General features: G+C 42.4%; 1 long non-coding RNA gene across 3 annotated transcripts in view; it reads right to left on the bottom strand.

The window, feature by feature from the left end:
* The window catches only part of LOC101011360, a 46,602-nt gene that overhangs the window by 18,232 nt on the left and 5,659 nt on the right, over positions 1-22,711 (bottom strand). The window contains exon 1 of one of the 3 annotated variants that reach the window (XR_001894380.1): positions 18,304-18,372. The exons of the other annotated variants lie outside the window; for them this stretch is intronic. This is a non-coding gene — a long non-coding RNA (uncharacterized LOC101011360). Of the gene's footprint in view, positions 1-18,303; positions 18,373-22,711 lie in introns of those variants that run through there. 3 annotated transcript variants of the gene reach the window in all.

Genomic DNA, 22,711 nt, shown 5'->3' with positions numbered 1-22,711 from the left:
GTAATGGTAGTGGTGATGTTGGTGGTGGTGATGGGGATAATGGCGGTGATGGCAGTCATGGTGGTGATGATTGTGATGGTGACAGTGGTATGGTGATGGTGATGATGTTGATGGTGGTGGTGATGTTGGTAATGATGGTGATGGTAATGGCGATTGCACTCAAATCCCAAAATATGAATTAAAGACTTTAACTGGTATGTTAGACACTTGAGAAATCTACTCCACCTATCTTCTCTGAGTCTTAATTCCTATCCCTCAAATGTTGATTAATATGATTACAATGATGTTGTTCTTTGATTAACACTTGAAAGCACATTGGAAAGAAAGAAAAAGAAGTGAAGTTAAAACAGCTGCTTGAGGGATGTATTTCTCTCCATGGGTGAGTTTTTAATTCTTTATTATTATTTTCATCACAGTCCTTGTCACTTAAAGGATTTCAAAGTATCAATAGTCCTTGAGGCTGCTGTATTATAAAATTCCAAGGATGTAGGAATTTCAGTTCATGGAGGCTATTGTGAAGCTAGATGACAACACTTTTTTCTACCAATGTAGAAACGTCTGGGGCAGAGAATTTCACACTAGCAGCATTAATTATCATAAACACAGAGAAACCCCTTCCCTGTGCAGTTATGTCTGAAAGATGGTGGGACACAGAACAGTTTCCCAATGCTTTGCAGTTAGGCCTGGTCATGTGACTTTCTTTGACCAATATAATGTGAGTAGCAGGGACAGGTGTCACTGCTGGACAGAGGCTTTAGGAGCCAGTGTGAACCTCATCATGTTGCCTTCCTCCTGTTATGGTGAATATGGAAGCAGGTGGAGAGGGGGCCTCTATCACCCTAGTTTTCTAAGTGTCTATGACAGGTAAACCCCCTTCCAACCCATAGTGGACATGCAGCAAGAGCAAAAAATAAACTCCTGTTGTTTTAAGCCACTGCAATTTTGGTGGTTCTTTTCTACCACATCATAACCTACCCTATCCTAATAGATACAGATGGCAAAGAGCCAAAACAAGGAAGTTAGAAGTCACCTGTGGTCACTTTGGGGAAAAAGGAATCTACATATCTCCTGTAATAAACCAAATCCTCAAGGCTTCCTGTTATCCAATCACGAATTCCAAGACATTTAATCATTCTCCAGTGAAGATCAAAAAGTGTTTCTGGACAAAAAGTGCCTAGGAAAAAGGTATTCCATGACCTGCAAGGAACTGAAAGTCACTCACCCACACAAGCTCTGCAAGAATTTGGAGATCTCTTTTGGCCGAGTTCTATTTCAGACAATAAACCACCTTCTTACCATTATCCAGGCAGACAGGCATAGATCTCCTTATCATTTGCAGAACTGTTCATTTCAAAATTGCACTGCTGAAGGTATAAGCCTCCTTAAAGAACTCTACTTTTAAGAAAACCAAATCTCATAAAAGTTAGTATATTTCCACATTCAAAGTGGGGCAGCAAATGTGAAAAGCCCATCTGTGCCCACCCTCCCCTCCACCCCACAAACTCTACCACCACCCAGAGCTGTAGCTGGGCATGAAAAATCTAACACATGCAAAGTACAGAGGCTCTTTGAAAATTTGGCCCAGGGTGTCTTATATGTGAGTTGCAGCCTTACAGAGTCTTGCCAAAAACAACAAAGAGGAAAGAAAAGGAAAGGTTTTCTTTTCTCCGGACTTGGGAATGAAACATAAAACTCTTCTTTTCTGCAAGGCCGAATGGCTCCAATTTTCCACACTCAGGATGAGCTCTTACTGGCCATTACCTTCATAATACCCTAGTGGTTTTTTAGTGGGCATTTCTTTCCTCCCAAATGAATCGCGTGGCAGCAGTGGCCCAAAGAGATGCCCCAGCTCCCTACTGAGAAGCCTGTGGTCCTCACACATCCCCCGGGTTGTTGTGAAGACAAAATGAAATGGATGATATGAGTGTGCTTTCAGGTATTCAAAGTGTTACGTTAATGGTATTATTTCTACCATTCCTAGCTTCTGCTGCATCTACCATGTCTATTGGGTCTAACTTATACAGTTTTAGGTTTTTCTGGGGTCTCTACCCAGGTAAGAACATAGAGGATTAACAGTCACTGGCTCTAACTGCAAAATTCCGCAAAACCCTATGAGGTGAGCACTAGTGAGTCCAGGAATGCAGAGAGGTGCAGAGAATTAAGTGGTTTACCCAGGGGGACACAAACAGTGGTAAGTGGAGAGCCCCTGTTTGATCACTGTCTGAGTGCCCAGAGACACAGACGGTGCCAACACACACATGATGCCAACCTCCCATCTAAGCAGTCTTGCTGCTCCCAGACAAGTCTGCTCCAAAAAGAGTGACTGTGAAGGTGCCACCTATTCGGTTGCTGAGAATGTACTAAGCTCCCAGGTTCAGTTGGGGAGGCAGGACTCTCAACCTAGATTTTCTTAGATGTGACCAAATCCTACCTTACAAAGAAAGAGCAAAACAAGCAAGTGAGGAAGAACAGATGACCTCTGCTTAGGAAGACAAGGCAAGACTGAGCAACTGGGGAAAAGAAATTCAGGAGCAACTCCAATTAGTAAGATAATGAAAACTGTATAAAAAATGTGTTGTTCATCAACATTGGTTTGAAATTTCCAGTAGCTTTATATAGAAATCTCTATAGGAAAAGCACAATGTACGATAGCTACAGAAGCAAAGAGAATAGGGAGGCACTAGGGCAACATGGACAAAGGATAATCCGTAGATGCTTAAGAAATAGGGAGAAGGGGACCGGGCGCGGTGGCTCACGCCTGTAATCCTAGCACTTTGGGAGACCGAGGCAGGCGGATCATGAGGTCAGGAGTTCGAGACCAGCCTGGACAACATGGTGAAACCCTGTCTCTACTAAAAAACTAAAAATAAAAATAAAATAACAATAATAATAATAAAATTAGCTGGGCATGGGGCACGTGCCTTTAATCCCAGCTACTCTGTAGGCTAAGGCAGGATAATTGCTTGAACCTGGGAAGCAGAGGTTTCAGTGAGCCAAGATTGTGCCACTGCACTCTAGCCTGGGCGACAGAGCAAGACTCCGACTCGAAAAAAAAAATCAAGAAATATGGAGAAGGAAAGGGAATGTGAGGTCGAGAAGAAATTCCAGCAGTATCACTGGAAAGAAGGGAACCAAAGAGTGAAGCAAAGAAGAAAAAGCCTGGAAATGGGAGATTAGTTTTAAATGCAAAGAGGGAAAAAGGACAAAAGAGAAGAAAATCCAAGGAGCGAAAAGCAATAAACCAAAACTGAAAGACTGGAAGGAGTCAACATTATTTCTGCAAAAAGTAAATAAATACTATCTCCTTAGAAAACAAGTTGAAATTGGCATCAGAGGCACCAGAAGAACCATCAAAGACCAGCTCATCTGACTCAGGTTACGAATGCTGATAAATATATTAGCTACTTAAAAAAAGTGTAACCAAAATAAAAGAAAGGAAAGCCTTTCATTATTCAAAACACATGTAGGCTTCTAAAAAATATTTTTGTTGTAAGCCTCCAGATTTTTACTGAAGACTTTTTCTCCATTTATTTTCCTACTTTATATTCCAAGAAAAGTTACATATTCATCTCAAATAATTACAAAAGATGTTCTGTGACATCTTTGCAAATGGCCTCACAAGAAATTCTTCATTTCGGGGGCTACATCCATATTCCTTTACAGCAATCTTTGATTTTGATCTATCTACTCGAACGATCCAATTCATTTTTTAAAATTTAGAACTACTTAATTCGTTTACTGAGTTAACTGGTTCACCAACTTAACTGGAATTTATAGCTGAATATATCATTCATTTCAGTCCAAATGGGCCAGCCATTTAAGCATACAGACACATAATGTGCTTTCTTCAATATTAATTAATTTGCACTGCTTCCTCACAGCGGATTATTGGCAAAATGGCTTTTCTTAAGATCTGGATCTACAATATGAACATTCATTATTGCACTCACCAACCCATAAATTCCCAAAGTTAGAGGGATAATTCTGTAGCTCATGTATTTTCTTATGGAGAATTATACCTTTAAGAGAACACTTCCTGATCTCCTTCAGTAATTATTTCCATCAGCAAAATCTTCCTATTGACAATATGATGAAAACAGGAAATTTGAGAACTTCTATAGTATTCTTAGAACAACTAGTGAAAAAAAAAAGGAATTGTTCCTACAATTTAAAATGATAACATTTTCCAGCCCCAAACAAAAATACAGCTTACTGAAACTGTGTTGGCTCATTTTTGTAATGCTGTGGTCATATTTTCTAAATAGCATCTGTAGAAGAATCGTTTCGAGTTCTGGTCTCACAGATTTTGCTAGAGAGGAGTAAGGTGACAGAACATTTAATTTTTTTTCCCATTCAGACAGGATATTTCATATTTACTTCATAGTTAGCAAAACTGCCCTGGAATTCACATAAATAATGAATTAATGAAATAACTGTGAAAGTTCATGAGACATAAGAAAGTATTCTCTGGGCATATCCCAAAGTAGAAATCTGAGTTTAAGGCTCTCAATTCTCACCTATGCAAATACATAACCTCTCCAAGGTAAAGTTCCCAGTTCTCAATCATAATATTCAACCAAAAAAAATTATCACGATACACAAATGGTATTTCCAAATTAAAATAATTTAGTGCAGCAGGAAACGCCAGGGCCCTAGCAAAGGGACTTGGAAAATTTGAATAAGGTGCATGGCGAAAGAGTGTGTCTGAGATCTTCTTTTGTTTGTTTATTTCTATAATTTCTATATCACCTTCCATTTCATGGGATGTCTTATGATCTCCAGCTGTGGCACAGCAACACTGAGTCACTGTGAAAGTAATAATAGTTTTGACTTATAAAGCAGTTTTTTCTAAGGAGCTTCTGATAAACTTATTTCATTTCTTCTCCCAAAGTCTTTATGATACTGAAGTCCAGTGGTACTACCCTTGTATACATGCATGTGGATAAAGAGATATATTGTTGACTGACAGGGTCATGGTTAAACCTAAGCCAGCTACCATTATTGATGGCATGCCATTCCACTTTATTGTGGATGCTTTATCAATGATATGCTCAAAAAGCTTCTCAACCCAAGAATATTCCTAGGTAGAAAGCCGGAGTGTAGTTTACCCAGCAACAGAAGAGCTGCACTCGTGTTGACTGCCAAACAGGAGAAACTCTGCTGGGGTGGCTGGAGAGAAACAAAGAGCCACAGGACCTAGAGCTCTCACGGGACAGGTCATTTCACATCTCTCCTAATGGAGACAAAATGGCATCAAAAGTCAGCATTCTTTTACTGCCTCTCCTACCAAAGATGAAAACACAGTATCATTACCCAAATTTACTCTGAACTTTTCCACCTCCTCAGGTTGAGTCAATGTATCTTTTCATCAAGGTCAATAATGTAAGAGGCAGATTGGTAACTGAACTGCTTAAGGAAAAATTCAGGGCAGGATGTATTTCTGGTTTTGACAAGGCTTTGGATCATTAGAAATATGGTCCTTCAGGGAAAAAAAGGTACATATTGGCCGGGTGTGGTGGCTCATGCCTGTAATCCCAGCGCTTTGGGAGGCTGAGGTGGGTGGATCACAAGGTCAAGAGATTGAGGCAATCCTGGCCAACACGGTGAAACCCCGCCTCTACTAAAAATACAAAAATTAGCTGTGCGTGGTTGCGGTCACCTGTAGTCCCAGGAGGCTGAGGCAAGAGAATCACTTGAACCTGGGAGGCGTAGGATACAGTCAGCCGAGATAGCGCCACTGCACTCCAGCCTGGTGAGAGAGAGACTCCATCTCAAAAAAAAAGAAAAAGAAAAAGAAAAAGATAAAGGTATGTATAAGCTCCGGGGTTTTTTTGTTTGGTTTGGTTTGGTGTTTTTGTGACAGTCTCACTCTGTCACCCAGTCTGGAGTACAGTGGCACGATCTCATCTCACTGCAACCTCCGTCTCCCAGGTTCAAGTGATTCTCCTGCCTCAGCCTCCTGAGTAGCTGGGACTACAGGCGCGTGCCACCACACCCAGCTACTTTTTGTATTTTTAGTAGAGACCAGGTTTCACTATGTTGACCAGGCTGGTCTCGAACTCCTGACCTCAGGTGATCCACTCGCCTTGGCCTCCCAAAGTGCTGGGATTACAGGCATGAGCCACCACATCCAGCCTCATATTAGCTCTTTATTCTTTTTCCTTCCTCACTGAAATTTGGTTTGTGGTACTCCAATCCTTAATCTTTTTTTTTATCATTTCAATTGGTCATGAAAAGTCTTGTCAAGCATTAGAAATATGAATTGGTAAGAAATAAATAGATTAATAATTTTAAAAAAACTCAGCATCCCCAGGCTCCCAAGGTTCATCAGTATAAATTATAATGTATGTGATTTAAGTTGGACTTCATAGAAAGTTCATGACTACAAACATCTTAGCCCTGTGGAACCCTTTCAGACCATTCTTTCTGAAAAATAGTCTCTCTGGGGGTTTGAACTCAAAACGGCACCACCCCATGTTATACTGAAAGAGTTTTGATAAATCTGCAATATAATTAGATATCTGGGGAAAGGGAAAAGGAAAGAAAGGTGGGGTGAGAGCCTACCTCTGAAGTTAGAATTGAGTTTGTAGCATGCATGTGAAGTTAGTGCATACGCACAACTACCACACAGACATGAAGGACTGTAAGGGTGAGAATCTTTTCAATTGATATCTCTCAAGTGAAGCATTTTTGCACAATAGATCATCTCAGCATTGGAGGTTGGGTCTATATGGCACCCTAATAACTAAGGTGAAAAACTTACAAAGCCTTAGAGATGTTGGAGCTACACCATGTCAAATATATGACAATGTAGAAGTATCTCATAGCCTGAGGCCTGCAGGACCCACCAGAGCAATATTCTACTTGTTAAAGGTGGGTGCCTCCTGGCTGGCCACATTGCCAAAGCCTGTTGAGGTGCTGGCACTCCCGGCAGGATAACTAGAGATTCCCTGGACACCTTTGCTATTCTTCATTTGCCCCTCTGAGGAATTCTCTCTAACCTCTGGGGTTGAACTATCAAGCTGAACCTTTTGGAATGTTTCATAAGCCTGTCATCTGTGCTCAGCAGTAGAGCCTCCGAATTCAAAACAGGACTGTTTCCTGGCTCAGAACTTTAGCTCCAAATTCCTCAGGCTCAGAACTGATGGGAAAACAGATCTTCAGCATTCTTCTGATTTAGAAATCATTCAGCTAAGAAATTGACAGATAAGAAATTGACAAGGAGGTACAAAATCCTTAATTTACATAGCTGTCTCGTTTTTTCTTCTCCATGGTAAAGAACAGAGCGTCCTTAACCTTGATTTTCTCACTTCTCTCAGTTTAAAGCACAGCCCATAACATTAATTAAAGTGTGTGTGAGCTGGAGGGTAGAAGTTACATTTCATATGCCGTAACACATGGCATTCTAGAAGAGCTGTATGATTTTTAGGTGTGCTTTTTTTCTCAACTTGATACATATGTAGTCCTACAACTATTCGGCATAACCTCTCCCATACTCCACCCAGGACCTCCACAATAACGATTTTAAGATAAACGCAGTCCCAAAGAACAAACGCTGAAGGCACTGGTGGCTTAAGGATTTAGGTAGATGAAGGTAAATTTCTGACTCAGAGCTCCAGAATGCTAAAGCTGGGAATCGCACTGAGATTATCAGTTTTTAATACTGGTAATCTACAGAAGTTCAGAGATGAGGCTTACAGAAGGTAGGTGGCTTAGGTACTTCAGGGTAAAACAACACATCAGGAGTAACCCCAGATATTTCTTATAACTCCAGGTTTGAGGGCCATAAACCACTTTGAGATACTGATGTAAGTTAGGTATTTTCTAGGAAAAAAAAAAAGTCACACACACATATACATACAATGCTAGCGTATAAACTCAGGAGGCTCGCAGAACCCTGATGCCCATCCTTGAATGTTTAAGAAGTCTCTGATCTCCAGGTTAAGAACTCTTGCGCCTAAAAAAGCAGCTTTTCTAAATATGAAGTGTTACTTTTAATCCCTTTGAAAACTTATCATCTTCAGCATATAAACTTAGATTTAATGACGTAATCTATAAAATTCAACGGAAAAGCAATTCCCACAACTCAAATAGATGATTTAATCCCTAATCAATATTTCCATATTTTTAACATGTGTCAACGAAAAAAATGTGCAAGAGAAATTTAAACCTACATGTATTTTATCACCAATTTCACATATGGACACGGAATATCTTTTCTCCTAATATGGAGATGGCTCAGCAGTATTTAAATGATTCCTTATTCCAAGTCATATAAATATGCACCAGATGTATCTTTTGTAAATGTTATGTTTTTCAACTTCTCAGCATTTGCAAGCAGTTGAAAGCTATGTCAAGCATGCTTTAATGGGGCATAAAAGTGTATTGTATTCAAAGAGATGGCACAGCTCTGTAATAGGTGAAAATACAAATGTTGTCAATGGATACATTTTCATTTTATTGATTTACACTGCATAATGGAATGCCCTGTATTCTTCTTTACATGCAAGTTCTATAACAATTGAAATATAACCAGATATAAAAAATCATGCTTACATTAATGGATTCTCTAGATGACAGAAAATTCAAAACACAGAATTTTATGACTAGAAAGCAACTTAAAGATCAACTAAATCCCACACCCTTATTTTACAGATGAGAAAACTGAAACCAAGAGGGTTATGGGAGGCCACCAAGTCGCTAGGCTGGTTGTGGCAGAGGACACATGAATTTTTATACCCCTAAATATTAGGAACCTTTCTGAGCTCTTCGTATTTATCTGCCTCTTGACTACCTAAACAAAAAATAGAGGAGGTAGTAAAACATACCATTTATTGATTTCCTGGGATTTACTGGGAAGAAGCAGAACAGGACCCATATTTTGCAGAGTATCAAAGTAAGTATAGAAAGTAAAATGCCAATTGCTAGCATTAAAGGTTGTCAAAGAATATCATAAAGACCTTTCTCCAATGTAAAATTCCAACAGACTTCAAGATTGGCTTTCTTATTGTGAATACAAACGATGTAGCAAATTCCCCTATGAAGACTTTTCTTTGGGGTTAAAGATATCAAAGAGGTTTAGGAAACATTTTCAAGTAACATGTAATTGATAGTCCACCTTGAAAACGGTGTCTTTTTTCTTTTTTTAGACAGAAGTTAGCATAGATTAACCCCTTATTGTTCAGCTTTTTAAAATTTTTTCCTTCTTCTTTTATTTTTTTTCCTTTGGAGAAAACAAAACTCAATCTCACGTCATTTTCTGTGGTTCTGGAATATCTCTAAGCACTTAGGCCCTTACGGACATACAGTGGAGGACGCTCACTTTACGCTGGCTCCCTTTTCCCAACTTCGTTTCTTACCGACCTGCATTTTTATAAACTGCCTCACATTCTTCTTTGGAATGAGGTAGAATATTAATTAATTAATTAGGTGAAAGTTATTTTCTAAAAGCCAAATAACTTTTTCACTTCAACCTTTACGAATAACACTTTGCCCTTTGGGGTCCAGCGGCAGCAGTGAAGATTTCATTTCATATAAAATCACTAGGGAAGTTTTTTCCAACTTTATGTCATCGTTGCCATGAGTGGAGTGCCCGTGTCTCAGAGTTCCCTAGCTGATCATTTGTCCTCACAGGCTCAAAGCAAAAGCACAAATTTTTTCTCTTGCCAAGAACCAGCGTTCGCCTGTTCTGCTTGCTTTCTGGTCAATGTGCAGAGTAGCAGTCACCAGAGTCCCAGATTTCCCTCGAGGGGCAGGGCCTGGCTTGGAGTCCGGCCTCCCTGATTGATGCTTGGTGTGCCTGAAACAGCTTCATTGTTTTTCCAACAATGCCAACGCCAACGAGAACGTTTGGATGGTGGCCCTGCCTGTGTTCAGTGAGGCATCCACACGGTGCCTTTCTAAGGTGTGCGTGAGCTGAACACAGTGACGACCAAAAAAGCCAAACCAGCCCTCTGGGCTCTTCCCTCAGCACTGACTGGGTGTCCCTCGCAGCCCAGAAACAGGGATAAGCTCCTGAGTCAATAGTCAACGTCGTGGTTAGAACATTACTTCCCATTAATAGCTGTTTTCTTCCCCAGGGTGTTCATATACAGAGAAACAGACATACTCCTATACTTATATTTAGCACAAGAGAGTTTAAAGATACACACACATGCACTTTGTGAGTCCCCTCTCCTAACGCGCCGTGCTTCATTGTAAATGGAGCATCCAAACCAAATTGTAATCATCATTTCAGGTTACTATGTCCAGCCTTATTCTGTTCTCATCCTCATGAAGGGCTGGGAGATGTGGCAAAGAGTGCAGTCATGGGGTGTGAAGAGGCCTTAGGAGCCTTGGCCATCTTTGTTTTCACCGGAGACGGGGTTAGGGAGATGGCAGGGGATGCATTCACCAAATGTCACAGAACTGCTTTGCAAGCCAGCACAGACTAGGCCCTAAAGGGGCAATGTTTGGGGAGTTCCCAGAAAGGTAGAAAGCAGCAGAGTCTCCCAGAGTTTAAGAGACAAAACTCAGGTTCAAAACCCGGTGCCACCATCATGTGACCTTGGGCAGGTGACTCAGCCCCACAGGCCTCAGCGGGCTCATCAACCTAGATACAGATGATCCTTCAGAGGGCTTTCAGGAGCTTAAATAGGATAACATAAAACCTGAGGGGCGTGTTTCAATACCTGGTACGTGGTAAGTCTTTAGTACAATTTTATCATTATTATTACTTTTGCCATCATCATCGTTGTTACAGAAATTCTCCTTTGAGTTATTACGCTTGGAAATGGAAATTAGAAGAACTCACTTTTTCTCTTCTCCCTACACTCCGAGAGTGAGTACATCTGCTGAATTCAGGTGGGCAATTCCCCCTCCATCCCATTCAGGGAAGCTCAAAATGGAAAAGAGGAGAGAGTGCCCAGGGCCCAAGCCCTAACCCATGTGGAGTCCAGCCACCTGGGCCTCTCCATGGATTTGGTACCCTGCTGACAAATCTAGGCAGGGTGTGGGGAAGTAGGGGGTATCAACAACATTTTCACAGGGACCTGAGTGAAAATCTCCTGTGAAAATACTCCCTCTGGTTCCCCTCCTGGTTTATTGTGAAGATAGTGGAATTACTTATGTTCCAGTTCCTGCTAAAGTGATGGTAAAGAGTTTTCTGGTGGGGAAAGGGGTAGAATCAGTCCAATCTCATTCCTCTCCAGGAGGCAGCTTCGCATTCCACCCCTATTCTCCCTAAAGAACCCACCCATGCTGAAACTGATGGCCAGTGGCCATGGCTGGTAACACGGTTGTTTCTTTGAAATATCACCACCAACCCCACCACCTCAGTCCTTGTCTTCGCTAAGTTTTTCCAACGCCTTGAGAAACCCGTTCCTTGCTTTCTCAACCCCCGTTGTACAAAACTGTAACATCCTTAATGCGTAAGGCTTGGCTCAGGAAATTTAAAAATAGAAAACAAATTTATCTTCAATGGTTAATGCACCTATCCCTTAAGAAAATATATACAAAATTTTCTTTTTCTCCTCTCCACAAAAAACAATTTGGCTGTTACCCAATGCCATTGACCTTCCTAAGACAGCAAGCTAAAATCAGTTCATTGGCACACTGGACCTGCGCCCAGAGTGCAAGCAAATGTGCTACCAGGGGCCTGTGTGGAGCTCTCTCTGAGTGAGGAACTTTCTTTAACTTGCACAGCGGCCTCCCCCCTCCCACATACGGAGCTGGAGCTGGGCCTGGTGGGCTGGTCATGTTTAATGTGCTTAACGGAGGAGGGAGCTCTGTACGGCCTGGGAAAGGGGAAAAAGATGGAGACCTGGTCACACTCAAGCTCTCTGAAGGGGTTTGGATGCAGCTGCAACTTATTTCTCCTTGTGCACTGATCTTACTACAAAAGTGTCCCATTACACTGGGTCTAAGAGCCTCACAAGTGGGACCTTTGCTTCTGACTAACGCATAGCTGTTAATGTACCCAGTTCACCAAAGTCAGTTTTGGAAAAGAGCATTATTTTCAAGATGCTTTTATATTTATAATTAAGGGCATTTCTTAAGATCCCATCCCAACTGTTTTGGATGTCTTGGTTTGTTTGTTTGTTTTTTTTTTTTGGTTTTGTTTTTTTGTGTTTTTTTCTTTAAAGACTCTGAGTTTTGAGCTAAGGGCAGTTAATAGTAGCCAGTCCTGATTGGCCAACATCTGTTTCTTTAGAGGAACCTTACTTGCCAAGTAGCTGGACAGCAATACTCATTTGGTATTCATGGGAAGTACTTGCCGAACAATAATGACAATAATTGCCTCTGATTCTTGTGTTTACAACACTGCCAAAGTATCATTAGGGCCTTATTTATAGATAATAATGCTTATTAATCACAAGTATTTGAATTTTGGAATGTATTAGATTAATATTCTTTTGTACCTCAGTTCTGTACTAATGCTGTGAAAAGACATTTACTGAATGCAACTCATTGGGAATGCTTATTTTGAGCTGCAAAATAATGTGTGTAATTTGTAGGTGAAAGATAAAGAAATTACATGGCTACCTCTCAACAGCCTCCATCAAGATCAACGGCCAACATGGAGAATTAGACCCTACCTCTAAAATGAGGAAGGAAAAAAGCAAAATAAATGTCCCTATAGGTATTATTTTTTTAGAAAATCTTGTAAATACTTATGCCAGGAGAAATTCCTGATAATAAGTCTATTATTCTGTTTTGCCTTAAATCTTCCATGGATGGCATCGCTTTATTGAAAAGGGTCTGGGGTGAAGAATAATTAGTGATTCTGGAACAATTTCACACTGTATAAGTTTTTTAAGGCTCAATGAAAAAAAAATAGTATAGGATGACTAATAGTTGTAACCAGCAAAATACAATCTTAGGACTAAATGCCTAGTTGTTTAACATCCTTTATTCACTTATTCACTAATATCTTTGTATATGTTTAATTTCTGTACAAACAAACATTAAAGCTATTAAGTAGCTTTCTATTTTTATGTGCATCTAGAAATAGGAATCATTAAAAATTTCAAAAATTTAGCATACTTTTTCTAAGGTTAATCTGGAAACATAATTTCTGTTAACATAATAAAACAACTTTTTAAATAAATAAAAACCATTACTAACCCACAGGTTTCACTTAGCTACTCTCTCTCTTGAAATTATAGAAAAAATGAAATCAGCAAATTTTTTAATCTAGCACACATTTTTACTTATTCTTGGAATACTCATGCTTTATGTTTTAGAACAATATTTCAGCTTATTTAATTAGATGAATATAAAATGAAGTGACATAATTTGCCAGAGATTTTCAAGAAAAGAAGAAAGTTTATTAATATAAAGTCTAGGTGCTCTTTCGAAAGTCATATTTGCAACTAGGTATATTTTTAAATGGCCTGTAATTATTGTTTACTGTTGTCCTTTAGATTAAATCCAAATGATGTTCAATCTTATTTTGTTCTACCAAAAAGACTACTTTAAAATAGTCAACGGGCCTAATTACCACCTATAATTTTTAATCTTGTCCTTTCTTATTATCTTTGGCCCGCCACAGAAAGTAAAGAGACTGCATCTTTCAAGCCACCAAATTACACTGAGAAACTTGTCCTCCCTAAAATACTCATGGAGATTTGTTCAGCAAATGTTTCCAAGTCAGAGCACACAAGGAGAATAAGATCCTAATTCAATAAATGTATAATGCTAACATTGTAATCCATTGCTAAATGTAAATAAACTTTAGTGATCCCAGTTGGACTATTTAACATGTTTAAAGTATTTCATAATATAGCATTGTCTCCTCTCGTGGGGCAAAGTAGAAAGGTGAAAAATTATCTAATAAATTCTGTCAATGTACTCAGCAAAACCTGACAAGTCATGCCCCTCAACTCCCTTTATTTAGATCTGGGGTAAATGTCTTAACCCATATAATGACCTCCACTGGAGGTCCATTCAGGTGTGCACATCCATCTCTGTTAACATCGATAGAATGAAGAATCAAGCAACAGCTTATAGAATTAGTTGATATCTTACGCATTTAATCACAGATAGCCAGTCCAAATTGTTCAAATTTCAATGTCTTTTTTTTTTTTTTTTTTTCTTAGCAGCTAGAAGGGAGAGCAACAATGCCTGGATTATCCAAATGATTAATTCAATTCTCTATTTTGCCTTCAGTAGACATCGTCTGCCTTTCTCTTTAAAAGAAACTGGTATTTGCATGAGGAAAGGAAATAAATGTGTTTTAAGAGGGCACCAATATACCTCAGTACACTCGATGTGTATCATTGATAATGTCTAACCACTGAGGCTGAGGACCTTCAATCCCCCTAGGGTGTCTCTCCAAGCCTTTCTAAAGAGCCAGGCCAACTGCTTACACACTTGGAGGTGGGGGAAAGGAAAGAAAGAAGGGAAGGAGGGAGGGACAGACATGGAGAGAAAGAAAGAATGAGGGAAAGAGAAAGAAAGAAAGAGAGAAAGAAAAAGACAGAGAAAATGGTTAGTCATGAAGCTGGAGTTTAAATTTGAGGGTATTGAAAAAAATAATTAACTACGAAAAATGGTTTGACAGAACAACTTATACTCCACCAATATCCCAGCAGTTTTCTAAGAGCCTAGTTGGATATGAAACTTGAGATCTGTCAACATTTTATAGTTGCCCTGATTTAATAAGCATTTTTCCTTCTTTTCTTTAACTGCCAAATTTTTTAATGAAATTGAATCTTGGATGCCTACATTCTGGGGAGTTTTATTTGCTATATTATAGTTCTGTCTGCTTTTAGGCCACAGAATGCCAAAGTATTTATTCTTACAAATCTTTCTACATATGTAATTTGAGTCTACTAAAATAGTCCTTTACCCACTTCATTAATTAAGTTGACAGAAAAGATTATTTTACAATTTTGTAGCAAATGACTCTTCATCCAAATTTTTGAATCAACGTTGTGCATTTTTATGTTATTTTATAGCCTATGCCTCCTCAAATCACTTCACGCCATCAGATATAAAACTTTCTAACATAAAAGATTAACTTTTGCAGTTGATCTGAAACCTCAACTACAGTAAAATATTTTTACCTCTTTCCAAGTAATAGTTGTTTTTGTTTTGTTTTTGTTTTGTTTTGTTTTTTAATTTTCACTTGCGGTATTTCTATCAATTCAACCTCAGACTTTTAGGAGATTAAGAAACAAACCTCAAAAAGTAGTTAGGCTAAACTGATTTCTATTTTCACAAGTTCATCACTAATATTTAGACACCACCAATGAGTCATCAGTCTTTTAAATGCTCTCTGAAATCAACAAGCAATAAATCAAATGTAGGAATAAATGTCATCATAAACATCATGTATGTTTTTTGTAAAGAAATATACATTTACATAAACGTGAATAAACAAAATATTTTATAATTCAGTACAAATAACTCTCATTACATGAAAGAGCCCTTTTTATCATGATCTTCCATAAAACTTCAAAATTTCATCATTTTGATTCCTTTATCAACTAGGACAAATAACACTTAAAGTATAAAATTCTGGTATATCATTTCTTTGCATTTTCTTAAAACAAATGAGCATTTGGACTCTTGCCAATGAATGCCAATGTATTCATTTTAACTGTAGTTCTTATTTTAACCAGAAAAGGCCTCTGAAAATCCAAAGATTCAAAATACCATTTCAAGAAAGCAAATAAGTAACATGGCATCCCATATTATACAAATCAAATACAATATATGCCTCAAATTTGCTTTTACATTTCAAATTATCACTAGATTACTGAATGTCTTTTAATGCATATAGAGGACCATAAGATCAACTAGTTAAAAATACTTTCTTTACAATAGAACAGAAAATAAAACTACTGATCTCTTTCATTGCCTCTAAAATTTAATTTTTGTTCTAAGACAGCAGTATGTAATGTGTGAAAAAAAAAGACAAAAAAAATAGGTACTCGGCTTTAGATGGAACGTTTATATTTTAAATATGCTGTCCATTTTATTTTATGTAAAACAAGTTATTTAAGTTCATATTACTTTTAAAGGGGGTGTGCATAAAATATTAATACTATGAACCTATTATTTACTGATTTCTGTGGTGTCATCTACAGTTAGCACAATTCGGATTTCAAAACAAATTTTGAAATTTTTTCAATATGAATTAAGATTCACTCACTTCTTATTTTAAGACTATCTGTTATAGAACGTATTGTTAATCATAGAAGTTTGCTATATTACACATGGGCATGTTATATGCAAATGTATTCAGTTGGGGTATGTATATATTTTGTTATGTTATGTACATAAACATCTACCCTTGTGCATATGTATATTTACATCATGTATAAATATGTGTAGTATATTACCAAACTGTACTATACTTAAGGAGGAGGAGGAGCTTCCAAGGATTGCCATACAATATTTTAGTTAACTGAGTACTGTTTCCTGTGAAAGTAATTAGGTTGTTTTTTGTTTTTTGCTTTTCACAGTCCCAAAGGTGGGTGTTTACAGACATAGTTTAGTAATTTGCTGTTTTCCAAAAGGCTAGTTTTAAAAATGTTATGTCAACATATGCTTTAAATAAATAAAAGTGATCTCCTCCTCTTCACCTTTCCCTTCTTTTAGGAAGGCCTATGGGCAAACAGCTTGATAAATAATTCAAAGAAAAGCTAAACCTTGATTCTAAAAACAAAAGCTCATCGAGTTAAATACTCACATTTTACCATTAACATTCTTGGCTAAAATTTACCTGCCTATAAATTATCTTTTGAAAAACAGTGATTGAAATTGTGTGAAGGCAGTAGCTGGGGAAGGCCTTTGGCAGAAGCTAGTGAGTGTGTCTAAATGTTACTTAGAACCTTTCTCTAGGACAACAGGTCCTATAAAGAATTATGGCTAACAGTAAAACCATCTAATATTAATAAATCCAAGACAGAAAAAATACATATCACAGGTATTTCCAAATTCGTGAAAATCATTAGATGCAAACAGTAGGGTAATCAAGGGGACAACTAAAAGCATGTGCTCTGTTTCTTTTTAGAATCCCTCTGAATCTCAGGTTATCAAAAATATATTTTGGCAACTGGGTTCATGGTCTCAGTGAGGGAGAGGAATGTTTAACCTTTTTCTGAATTTTTCTGTCCTGTTTCCCCTTGAGAGCAGAACAAACTTGGTGGGACCAGGGAGGGAGGGAGGCCTTGGTTAATGTTTTAAGAAGGAGGAATTTAATTTGGTCCAAGTTTTCTTCTGCTAGTTGCCTTTTCTCTTACAGAGAGATCCTTGACAGCCCTTGTTTTGTATGAAATTATGGAAATCACAGACTGGGAAAGGGGAGTCATTTTCAGAATTGAAAAGGTATGAGTGTCTTTACTGGAACCCCCTCCCCCCAAATTTCCCATTACTGGAAAGAAGCCAGTAAGTTGGAAAGGTGCATAAGAGGGCTAACACTGGTCAGGTAAATAAGGAGAAGCCCCAAAAGTGATTTGCAGTTGGTTTCTACCTCCTTCCTATCCCTCCAAAACTAAAAAGAGCCTCTGCGCAGCAATTTTTAAGGCCAAGACAGAGAGAAAGCAGATACCCAAGTCCCCAAACGTGGCTTCCTGGTGCGTGAAATCCAGATTAACTAGCAGGCTGGATGATGGACATGCCCTCGGCTAACATTGTCCCTTCCAGCCTGGCTCACGTGGGTCAGGGGTGTCCATGAAAATCCCCGGACCACGAGGGGGATCTCTTTGGGAATCTGATTGGGAAGACTCAGGCGAAAGAGGGAAATGCCTGTGTAGAGAACCGAGGAGGGGGGCTGGGGGAGAGTAATCAGCTCTAAGGTTGCAGATTTAGATCTCAAGGCTGAAAAGGATATGCTTCCACCAGAGCATCCTGTAGCGCCTCCTGTCCTGCCCTGCCCTGCCCTGCGCGCGCACCGCACTCACACGCACACCCGTCCTCGCACGCGCACACACTCACACTGCTCCCCGCCGCTCTACCCTCTAGACTGCACGGGAAACGGCTCCTCCGGGGCGCGCTCACCGGAGGTGAGGCGACCCGCCCGGCCCAGCCCGGCCCAGCCCAGCCTGGTACCCAGCGCTGGTCCCTGCCCCTGTGGGGAGGCAGCGCGGCCTTCTGGGCTCCGGAGCGCGCGGGTCGGGAACCAGGCGCGCGGCCGCTGGCACATGCGGGGACGGCCCAGGGCGGACCGGAGAAGGGGCGCGAAGGGGTTGGGGAGAGGGTGACGCCGGCTGCCCCCACCCCGCTCCGCGCCTCCCTCTGTAGCCCTCTTTCCCTTCTTCCCCTCCCACCCTGCCGCTCCCCGCGGCGTTTGGAACTCGCGTTTGGAAAAGGCACCGAGAGCCTGCAGGCTGGCAGCTGTGCGTGTGCGCGCCGGCGGCCTCGGACGCGGCCAGCGCGGGGACCTCGGCGCGGCGGGAGCGCCCGGGCGGGCCCTCCAAGTGCCGGCCTGCAGGGGGCGCCGGCGCGCTGGCGCCCCTCGGGGTCTCCGCCGCCCGCCTTCGCCTGGCCAGGAAGGGTTGGAAGGAGGACCCGGACGGGAGCTGGTTCCCCGCGCGCCTCTCTGGAGGGTCGGCGGGGCCCTGAGGCTGGTGCTCACCCGTAGGACCGGGACGGTGCTGTCACACTTGTCACCAACGACGGCCGGCGGGGCGTTGCAGTCCGCTTTCCTGTCTCCGCGGCTGGAGGAGGCCTCGGGGCGGCAGGGGGAGTTTGCCTCCCGGCGGGCTGGCTTCGCTAAACTCAGTCATTACTAAGGCGTTGGGAGGGGGAGCTTGTATCTTCTCTCCTGGCAGAGCCGCGGGAGGCGTCGGGAAGTTTCCTACCACTCGAGGGACGAAGGCGGATGGATCGAGAGCCTTGCTTCCCTGCTGGGATGGCCCGAAAGTACCAGAAGTCTCGCTGGCTAGCAGCGCCCTCGGCTTCGCGGGCAATCATCCCAAACGCACACCCTTCCCCTGGCTGAAGGAACCCCAGGCTGCCTAGGAAACGGCCCGGCGGACCTGGCGGGCCCTAGGGTGGAGACCCGGGCGGGGTTGGGGGCTACTCGCGAATCTGCTGCGGGCGCAGCGTCGGGGTGTCTGGTCCCTGCCCAGCCGGTAGGCCGCGTCCGCCTTCCCACTCGGTGGGGCTTTGCGCCCCCACCCATGGGAGTTGCCTGTTCTGCAGCAGAGTTCGAAGGGGAAAGTGGGGGCCACGTTCCCAGAGGAACAGAGTTCCAGACCTCTCAGGGCACTGATGGGGACTCCGTCGGACCCACGGGTTCCGCAAATACTCCAGAGGGGTGCCCAGGGCCGAAGGTGCCTCCTGAGCAGACCTGAGCTTGTGAAACTCCGAATGGGTGTCCAGCTTCTTTTCTCACTTCAGAAGTTCAACTGAGCTTCGTGTAGTGTCTGTCCCCCACCCTGACCCGAACCCACCAGCCAAGCCGAGGCCAGACGTGTGCGGATTTTTTTTAAGACCCACATCTTGTAAATGTGAGATTTTTATCAGGCAGCACAGATTACTTAAAGCGTTCCATTTCTTCGCGATCCAATTTTATTAGGATTTACTCTCATTTGTGCTCCGCTTCTCTGGGGAAATAATGCTTTGATTAATGTAATCCTGGCCCGGGATCCGCCACATGCCCCTCGACCCTCTCCCAAGAGAAGGACCCTATTTGACAAACAATAACAGAGCAGTAACTCTTGCAATCTGCCCACACCTTTGGGGGTGGCTGGGGAGAGGGTGATACACGTTCACACGCTGTTTGCTAAATGCAATGGCGAGAGGAGGGAGCAGGGTCTACATGAAGTGAACTTTTCAGGCTCAAAGCCCTGACTCCCAGCCGCGGGGGCTCACCGGGAGGGGCCCGGGCGAGAGAGCGCGTGGGTGCGTGGGTGCCTGTGCGCGCCTGCCCTTTGGTTGTTCGGGGTGTCCGCCTTTGTCCCCCCGCCGCAGGCCTCCACGGCGGCATCTGCGCGCGGCCGGTGGGCAGCCTCGACCCGGGGCGCGTCCACAGCGCCCACGCGCGACCCCAAACACCTCGAGAGCAGATCTTAGGGGTTAACCAGGCACCGACCTGAGGCGCCCTGCAGCTGCCAAAAGCTCGACCGGAAACCTAGAACATGGGACCCAATTCACCGGTTTTCCTCATCCATACATGCATCCATCCATCCCTGCATGCGTACATGCATGCAATACAAATCCCGGGACGCCGGCACGGAGAGCTGCGCCTCGCCCTTGCTGCGGGCTGAGAGCGGGTACCACCCTTCCAGCCCTTCCTCCTCCCGCGCAGCCCCGGCCCCCTCCCCGAAGGGAGAACAGCTCAATTACGAACAGGAGCCAAGGAACGAAATCCCAGGCTCAGAGGCGCCCGCCGTTGCTCCTCTGTTCCCGGTCCCTGTCGCGCAGTCCCCACCCCCACCGTCCCCAGCTCTGGGAGGGCGGGGACGCGGCGGTGCGAGGGGTCCTGCCCTGCTCCGCCGGAACAAAGCCCGCCGCGGGAGCCCGCGGCCGCGCACCGAATCAGTGACAAAGACAAGCGGGCGGCGCCGAGCTCCAAGCCTGCGCTCCTTCGGCTTGGCGGGAAGGAGGCCCAGAAGATGGGGTGCGATTTGCACCCGGATTTTCCTGGGCTGCGGCATCTCGCTCCTGTGTACTCAATGACCTGTTAGGGTGACTCAGCGTTTATCTCTTCGCCTCCCTGCTGCCCCATCTCCTCTCTTGTCCTTTTCTGTCCCCAGTCTCCTTCACCGCTCCCTGCATTTTTTAATCCACCTCATTCCTTGTACCTTACCCGCTTCTCACTTTGCCCTATTTACCTCTTTCCCTTTTTCTTTCCCATAGAAAAGCAATGCTAATTTGACTTCTGAAGGCCGCTCTAGATGTTCAAATAACAGTCTGAAAGACCTTGTTGGGCAGTGCTCAGGGAGAAAAGGGGAGTAATGGGATCCTTTTAATTTTATTATGCAAACTGTGCTCTAAATAAAATAAAACGCCGTTAGAATGCTATCTAAGGAAGCCGAGCTTAGCCCTGGGGCCCCCAAAATCGCCAGGGATTCGGAAGAAGTCGCTTCTGGTGCCCACAAATCACAGGAACTGGGGGGGGGGGGTGGTGAGAGGAGGACCCAGCAGCTGTGGAATCGGGACCTCAGCGCTGGAGACTCCAAAGCAAACCTTTCTGGGAAAAGTTCTCCTCTTACTTTCTAACCCTGAAAAGGAATTGCTTGCCAGATCCCTCCAATATAATCATGGTATTTTTGAATTTAGGATACTTTAATAGTCAGTGTTTTTCCAAGTGAAGTTTTACTTGTTTGTTTTTGTGATGTGAATTAAAAATGAAGGGAATGCAGCCATTTGAACAATATATGCCTTGACTTCTAGAGGCTTTTTGCACCCTGATTTAATACTAAATTAACATTTGACGTGTATTAAATGGCACTGAAAGCCTGAGCTCCTTCCCTTGGGCTTTATTGAGTAGCCAGGCTCCCTACCAAAAATTCGGGGAGAGAGGTGAGCGTTCAAAGCAACATCAGACGCGTAACTTTTAACTTGAGACTAACAAACTCCAAGCTGCCTGAAGCTACAGTGAGCAAGGTCACTTAGCTCTACCACCAAAGCGTCTACCAGATATGTTTATGCTGAAAGTGCATCACTGCAAACCATGGTATTCGTAGTATCAAATATCAACGAATACATTCGGCACTGTATTTTCAAGGCGAACAACAATAAACACATTTTCTTGAAAACACCCCTGAGGCTGGCCATCCAGGGCCGGCACTGGGGTGTCTTAGGGCCTAGGGGAAGAAGCGAGATAGTGAACTGGGTGTTTCAGCATTCACTGGAGAGAAGAGACCACAGAAGCACAGTTTGAGAGGAATGCCGAAAAGAGCAGCCGTCAGCCTGACATGCTGCATCTGCACCCAGCTTCTCAGACAATAGCTAAGTTCAAATGTCAAAAAAAAAATCTAATAATAATAATAATAATAATAATAATAAACAGAGGTGCCAAAGTGCAAGAATTGTTTTCTGGGATGTATGCCATATGAATCTCTTATCCACCTCCAGACTACCCTGTTCGACCCAGAAAGGCGATGCTGTATAATAATGTATGAGGAATGTTTGGCATAAGGAGTGTCCTCAAGACAGAGAAAGCTGTTCAGCTCTGTTAGGACCACCACAACCTCAAAGAATGAAACCACTTTTCTGGTAAAGCTGAGTTAATATTTCTGGATGTTGTTTTTACACACGTACAAATACACACAAAACCCACCAAGCTGACCTTGGAATATTTTTCTAGCTAAGAAATGACCAAATTTTGTTAATGAATCATCATCATCATCATCATCATCTCTGGTCAATCAGCCCCGCTGTATGTTATCCAGCCCTATGAATTTAAATTTGAAGAGCACTGCACTCAGCAGGGAGGCAGAGAGGGTGGTGAGGGTACAGGCAGGAGCAGTCCATCACACTATGTCAGCTCCAGCTTCCCTGGCAATTGGTAGCTTTCATTACCAGACTTGTCAGGTGCATGCCCGCATGCAGCTCGAATGGGCAAACTGTTGGAAATGGGTTGTTTTAAAAGCATTCACTCGATTACCAACTTACTGTGCTTTCTTAGTTTATTTCCCCCAATCTGAAATGCCCTGTAGTTTAAAGCTGTCCTGTAAGTATCAGAAAGAAAGCTTCTTGCTTTCGGGTGAAAAATCATAATGTCTTTGAATGTATTACTATTTGAAACCATCTAAAAACCTATGTACTTGCT

Source organism: Papio anubis, chromosome 14 (genome assembly GCF_008728515.1).
Source record: "Papio anubis isolate 15944 chromosome 14, Panubis1.0, whole genome shotgun sequence".
NCBI lineage: Eukaryota > Metazoa > Chordata > Mammalia > Primates > Cercopithecidae > Papio > Papio anubis.
Note: the sequence above shows the minus strand (reverse complement) of the source record. Positions and strands in the feature narration are given on the sequence as shown.